This window comes from Cyrtonyx montezumae, unplaced genomic scaffold (genome assembly GCF_038088225.1).
Source record: "Cyrtonyx montezumae isolate F1298 unplaced genomic scaffold, pur_monq_1.0 scaffold_44, whole genome shotgun sequence".
In the NCBI taxonomy this organism is placed as follows: Eukaryota; Metazoa; Chordata; class Aves; order Galliformes; family Odontophoridae; genus Cyrtonyx; species Cyrtonyx montezumae.
This window is the reverse complement of record NW_027072050.1, coordinates 1,787,210-1,794,455: the sequence shown is the minus strand read 5'-3', so window position 1 is coordinate 1,794,455 and position 7,246 is coordinate 1,787,210.

Genomic DNA, 7,246 nt, shown 5'->3' with positions numbered 1-7,246 from the left:
ATGGGAACAGTAATAAAATCACCATAAATGACCTCTACTCATGCATCCTTCTTGCCATACTGTGTTAGAAGTCTGCTGTGTTGTTTCTCTTGTTTTTTAATTGAAATTACTTTTGATTTAGTGGTTGGAAAAGCTTGTGTATATTCATGCTGTGGGGTAAATAACTCCCAAGGATGGTACTTCACAACAAAATAATATAGAAAACAATACACGTCAATACATTTAAACTCAGCATAAAACAGAAGTGTTTCCAATATGCAATTTTCCAATTTTCCTCTTAGTTTATTTCTAGTTGTCTAGTAGCAGTTCACTGCCAAGTTAGGAAGACGAGGGGCAGTTAACTGCAAAGACTGAAAGAAACCCTAAGGAATGATCCCGATGGTAGAAATCTCGATGGTACCCTTATTACTTACTCTAAGCACCAAATCCCCTCCCTCCCACCTCCCAAGAAACAAAAACAATTGAGGGACAGAATTCACTTAAAGGGAATCAATAGGGCAGACCTTGTGGAGGCCTGCCATCAAAGCCTAGCTGTGTCAGTTGCACAGGAAGACACCCCTTTTCTTCCTATTACAAGCCATCGACGTAAGGGAACACTGTGATTAATATCAGGTAGTGTTAACAGCTTTAATGAAGGAAAAATATGACCACATAAAAGCCAAATGTCACAGCGCAGAAATGTAGCACCAAATCATCTGCAATTTATGTAAATGGAAGAATTCTTTGCCTTTGGCTTCCTTTCTGTTCCTCTAATCATCTCATTTTTTCACAAGACAAATTTGAGTATTTTAAAAACACTGTTGGTAAATCAACTTGAAAATTAATAATGTCTGTTGGTATAATAAGCAAAGTTTACCAGGCAAGCAAACAGGCAAACGGTGTTACTCAAAGGTCAGCACTTTGAGGAAGTTCTTTAAATTCTTTATTCCTAAACTTTAAAGCAATGAAAAGAGTTAAACTGTTTCATGAATACCTCCTGAACTCAAGAGACCATCATCCAATCAGGATCATTTGCTGTTCAAACACAGTGTGTATCAAGCAGAAAACCATGCCTATCAATTACTCAGGATAATAATCATCAAGCTTAAGACAGTGAAAACACTTCCATCAACTCTTCTGTTCAAGCTGCACAAAAGTCTTATCCTAAGACAAAACCTTTAAAGATGTATACAAAAACTGAATGCTATCCCTTTTCAACTCTACCACGATGGATGGACTTACAACAGCAGTACAAAGCAAGTGTGTTTTCTGTATCACTCAAGACTAATTTCCTACTACAAAGAGTTTGAGGTGCTTAATTTTCAGTGGCTGCTCAAATACTGGCCTAATATGGTTTCTATTTTGTCTTTAATACACCTAGGGATAAATTATCTCATCAGTTACAGGCACATGGCTCTCATTAACAAAGACAGCCAAGCACTTAAGCACAAACAAAATGTGGGTCTAGGAGATTTTTCATTACATATATATACAAGTCTCTGGAACTGGCATTGTGCTTATAGATGTGCCTTGAAAAAATTAAAAAAAAACAAAACAAAACACAACTTCCAATTTAGCTCTTCCTTATTTTCTTTCCCCTCCTTTTTAAAAAGGAGAAATACACTTGGGAATGTAAAAGGAGATTTAAATATTTTGTCCATTTAATAGTTTCTGCTTAAAGCCACCTCTGGGAATAAGACACGGAAAATGTGGTTTGAATCAAAAAAGTCTACAGCTAGAAATGAGATGCCTTCCTCAAAGTTCATGAGTGGACGAAAGATGAAAGCCAAATAAATAAAAGTTGATTTGCTTACTTTGGTATTCATTCTGAGAGAACTCCAGAATAGTTATCAACTCTTGTCCACGCATTAGGATGTTCTTTTAAGTCAGTCAAGACTTCTTGAGCCATTTTCTGCTAAAAGGAAGTTTTGAGGGGAAAAAAGTATTAGGAGAGGATTATTTCAGGAAACATAGTACAATTAAATATATTAATATCATGTCACCTTTAAATCATATAATCCAAGACTTAGAACTGAACAAGAAGCAAAACGTTCACAGATCATTCAAGAAATGCACTAGGGCAAGACAGTCACTGCCTTACTTCCACTCTTCCATACTGAACGACTGCCCTAGACCAATAGCAACACGTGAGAAAAGCACACATAAGGAAACTATACTAGGAATGGATGGTATCTTCCGTTCAAGAAATCTAGATAACCAGATAAAATTTTATTCAGGGGCACCTCAGGCTTCTTTTTCATTTTATTTTCAAGAACCACAGAGCAGAATCAGAAGACCCCAGTCTCTACTCGAGAGGAACCCCCTGATATATTTACCGGCATACAAAAACAGGAACTGTTTATTGAGGGACAGCAGGCCAGCTGGTCATGCCAGTCCTTTGGTTCTCCCTGGAGACTGACATTGCCAATTATTATACTAGATACCATAGCTTCAGTAACTTGCAAAACCTACTGCAAACTGCATCACGTACAAGCATCAGACACTGCCTTCCAACAACGTGAACATCTTCTTAGTTACAAGAAACAAGTAACATGACAACTAACAGAAGTTAACTCACTCTTTCACTGCATTGTAGATCCAACTCAGTGGAATTAAAGCTGTTAATGCTCTAGCTTCCCCAGTTACAACCTTACTACAGATACACAGATTTATAGTTAGCTACAAGAATTGGTAGAAATTGAGATATAATCACTACCGTGGATCCAGCGAGGTTCGTAGTAGGGCCGTTGCTCTCAGGAACTTGTCTGGGCACCGCGGGGGATGGGAGAAAGCCGGGAGGCTTCACAGCAAGCAGGCCAAGGGCTACTTCCAAAGAGTTTTTCCCCTCAAGGAATTCTCCGTCAAAGGTTTTTTCTCTTCAGGACTTCTCCGTCAAAGATGTTTTTCTTTGGAGTTCTTCTCCAAAGCCGTTAGTTCAGTGAAGGCCTTTTATCCCCCATTTCTCATTTTTCTTTCCTTTTCTCACTGTTAGTGTGACATACCTGGCCCAACAGATAAGCCAGCAGGGAGTGCTACCTTCGTTGCCACGCACAGCATTATCGTCTTTCGCAGTGATCAGCTTCTCCAAGCCGAACCCCCCAAAAAACAGGCTTGTTCCCATTTCTGCGTATCTTTACCGCCGTAAGCAGAGACAAGCGGAAGTGCGGCCCCGCGCCGCTCTCAGCAGTCGCTGCCGCTGGAGGGCTGCACCGCCCAGCGGGCGTGTGGCGGAGCGGGGCCGGGCCGGGCCGGGCCGGGCCGAGCCGAGCCGAGCCGCACAGCGGAGATGAACACGGTGCTCGCTGTGGAGCAGAACGTGTCGAAAATGACCGAGGACAGCGGGCCAGGCATGGAGGGGCTCCGGACGGATCGGGAGACGGTGAGCAGCGGGCGGGGCGCGGCGCGGGGCCGTTATTCGGCGCGCGGTGACGCGGCGCTCCCCGCAGCCCGGCGCGGTCAGCATGGTGTACGCGCAGCCCGAGATCCTGCACGAGGAGGTGTATCTCTGTGAGCGCATCGACTCCCCCGGCAGGGAGCCCGGGAAGCACCTGAAGGCCGTCTGCTTCCTGCAGCCCACCGAGCTGAGAGCCCTCCCCGCGGGGATGGGGGATGGGGCTGAGCCCCTCTCGTTGCCGCGCTGTTGCTGTGTGTACCTTGAGGAGAACGTGGACTGTCTCATTCAGGAGCTGCAGGGGGTTAGAACAGAATTTATTTTGATTATAATGTACTGACAAATGTTTGAGGAACAGACTCTGAATCCACTGTGTCACTAGAGGAATCACTTAAGTGTTTTGGGTGCGGAGGGCCTCTGTGTTTTAGCTCTATCAGGACTTGCGTTCACGTGGTTTTCTCTCAGATCCCCTCCTTTTTCCATGCAAAACGTGTCACTGCCAATCTCTGCAAAGTTCAGGTCCATCGGGAATATTATGGGGGATTTCCAGAAGGGGAAACCTGAGGAGCTGCAGAAGCTGGAATCCATGGCAGGTATGAGGGTACAGACAGGACTTGTTAAAGCCCATGTGTTGCAGGACAGTGCAGGTCACTGCTGACTGTATGCTGACAGTCCACTTCAGACCTCTGCAGTGAGTGATCTGTGGGGGCAGGAACCACTGCCCTGTGTTCAGCACGGTATTTTTTTTAATGGAGGTCAGGCCCTGTGGTAGGCCATTCTGCACCACTGCAGCACAGCCTACAAGCCTGCTCATTCCGACTGCTCCCTGAGCTGCTGTTTAGAGCCTGCTGGATTCCAGAAGCCCCACAGTTGAATCAAGTTCACCCACCAAGTGGGTGGCTAAGTGATAACATCAGCTCTCTGAGCATTGTCATCTGTCACCAAATGCTGAGCTGATTTTAATTGGTATAGACCTGTTGAAGTCACCACAGCTGTACAGATCTGTGAGCAGTTAGATGTGATTTAATAGCTTACATTTGGTAGAATTTTGGTGACCAGGTACTGTAGTGGGATTGTAACTATATAATGCATTTGCTGAACACAACCTCTGATGTTCTCTTGCTATGTTGTGGTTTCTGGTTTCGGCTTGTGCTGCAGGTTCAGAGTCAAATGTTTGACTTCTAATCTGTCAGCAAATCATGTCTGTGCTGAGATCTTTGTTTCCGATTTTATGAGCAGATACTCTGCTGAAGACTTAGCACAGAGCATGAGTGTTGAAAGTTGGGTGCTTGGCACTGGGGTCCGTTTTGGAAAACGTTGGTCTTTTTTAGTTAGAGGTTATCTCAGATTCCCTGGAGAAAGGGATGACACAAACTTCTGGAGGTGGAGCAGTTGGATGTTACTGCGTTATGCTTAGAGGAATATGTGGCAGTGCTGGAAACTGGGTGGAGGTGCAGGCAGGTCAGCCCCCACTTCATGCTGTGGTGGTAAGGTTGTTAGCTAGAATCACCTCGATGCTAACTCAGGTCTCAGTCTGCACTGAGCGGTGTTTCTGTGCTTTTTAAGGCACACAGGCTGCCTGTTTTTGTTTACATGCCTGAATGGCTCTACTGTGTTTCTGTTAATTGAGAGTGACTGAAAACCACGTAGCAGCTAGAAGACAAAAGCAAAATGCAAAAATGGAAGCGGTATTTTTCTACATGAGAGAGAGAGATCTCTCTAGTTGCAGTGCCCCAGGCTGTTTTCTGCTGCAGTCTCCTTATGGCAGCGAAGGGGCAAAGTCACAGACGTGATGAAGAATAACCAGTGCACAATATAAAGGCAGAATTGTGCTCCCACTGATGAAACTTCAGCAGTTGTTCATGTCTCTGGTGGCCAAGGGCCCTTGAGCAGAGTACATTTTGGTTATTCTTTTCCTGACACTGGATGTGAGGCTTGAGAGATGAATGGGAGGTTTTGAATCCCATCTCCTCAGATGGACAATAGCTTTTCTGTTTTACAAGCTTCCCACTTCTATAGGCATTGCTTCTGTGCTGCTAGCACAGGATCCAAAATCTGGCAAGCAGGCATTTCTGTGGGACTCTGTCTTTACCCTGACAGGTGAATTCCTGACCTCAACAAGAGTTTTCTTCATTACCCTCGTGAACTGCTCACAGCCAGGATGTTAGCCCATATTTCTAAAACTGGTCTGCATCAGAGGGAAGAGAACAACAAACACAGCTGAATCAGCTCAGTCAGTAACAACTGTTGCAGCATTGTTTCACATTATTTCTGTGGGAGGCTGGGAGAGTGTTGCCAAGGTGTGCTGGGATTCTTGGGGTGTTTGAAGATCATGTTCTCTTGCAGCATGGAAAAATTCCTCCTAGCTGGTTTTGTCCCTGTCTTGGAACTGCCCTTTCAACCCCTGTATGTCTGGAAGCTCTGCTGCTCTCCTACAGGTGAGCCAGTACAGGCTGATCTTTTGCTTTAATGTTCAGTGCAGGGAGAATTGTGGACTCTGTAGTGCTCTGATGTGGATTGTTTTTTGGATGCTTTGTCCCCACGCGAACTTTAGTTTTCCACGAGAAGACTAACAGTGTAGCTCTGCTAGCACTCTTTTGTTGATGATTCATATTATGATGGAACCTGTGGGTTAGCTTTTGCTGTACTTGAGTTGGAAAAGTAAAAGGGCAGACATTAAAGGTTTCTAGGAGCATCATAGGATGCCCCTTTTGGGAGGAATGCACTGAGCTGGGCTCACTGTGCAGCACACTATGGTGTGTTACAGAGGATTACAGAGAATGCCCAGCCTCATGAAATCAACTTGCAGTCCATTTTACCCCAATAAATCTTATCTGCAGAGCACATAGAAAGCTCAGGTCTGTTGCTTATGATACGGTGCATGCAGTTTTGTTACTAGGCAGTGGGACTGATATTAGTCTGATTTAATGTGCTTTGAAGGCCCCTCCATTAATCCCACTTTGTATCTTGCTGCAGGATGTGTGGTGCCTCCTGCATAACCCCAAGGTGACAGAGCTCAATCCTGCCCAACTGCTGATGCTCTGTGCCCTGCACTACGAGTGGCACAGCAGCAACAGCCTACCAGGGCTGATGGCAGATCTCAAGGACGGGTGTTTCAGAGAGATATCAAAAGGTAATGCAGTATTTCTCCTGCTGCTGGACGAATGGCAGGAGGGCACACAGCAGTCAAACTGTTCTTAGTTGGTGGCAGTGCCTGTTGCTTGCCTGGACTTTGCACAGTAATGTTTTCTGTTGAATTGCACCACACCTCTCAAAAGGAGCACGAAGCTTGACTGGGGCCTGTAGGTGTTAAAGGCATAAATAATTACTTAATTTCCATTTCCTAAATCAGTGATATTAGGAAGAATTCAACAAAGCAGAGATGCTGTGCTTGCCTGGCATCTAGACTTGTGTATGGCATGCAGACAGCCTGGTGCACGCTTCCTTTCTCCCTCCTCCACCTCCTGCTGAGTAGACTATAGCTGTAGCAAGGAACTTAACCAGAACAGTAAGGGGGGCTTGGCTGGGAGGGAGAGGGTGGCAGAGCTTGACGAATGTAGTGAGGAGGTGGAGAAGCAGAATGATGTCAGTGTGTAAAAGATCTGCTATCACTGCATAGGACTGTGGAAATGAAAGCCTGTCCTTATGCAGGCAGAGCCATGGCACACACTTGCTTCTTGACTTCAGAGAATTCTTCTCTCCCTTCGTTTTTCTCTTAGGACTGCATCAGTCTCTCTGACTTCTTGGTCATTGTTCCAGTGCCTCTACTGAACCTGACTGAACAACTGCTTGGCATCTTGTTTCCCAGATTAATAGGACTCTGGTTTTGCCTCTCCATGTACAGCTAGTGCCTGTTGTGGAATATGGAGGGAAACG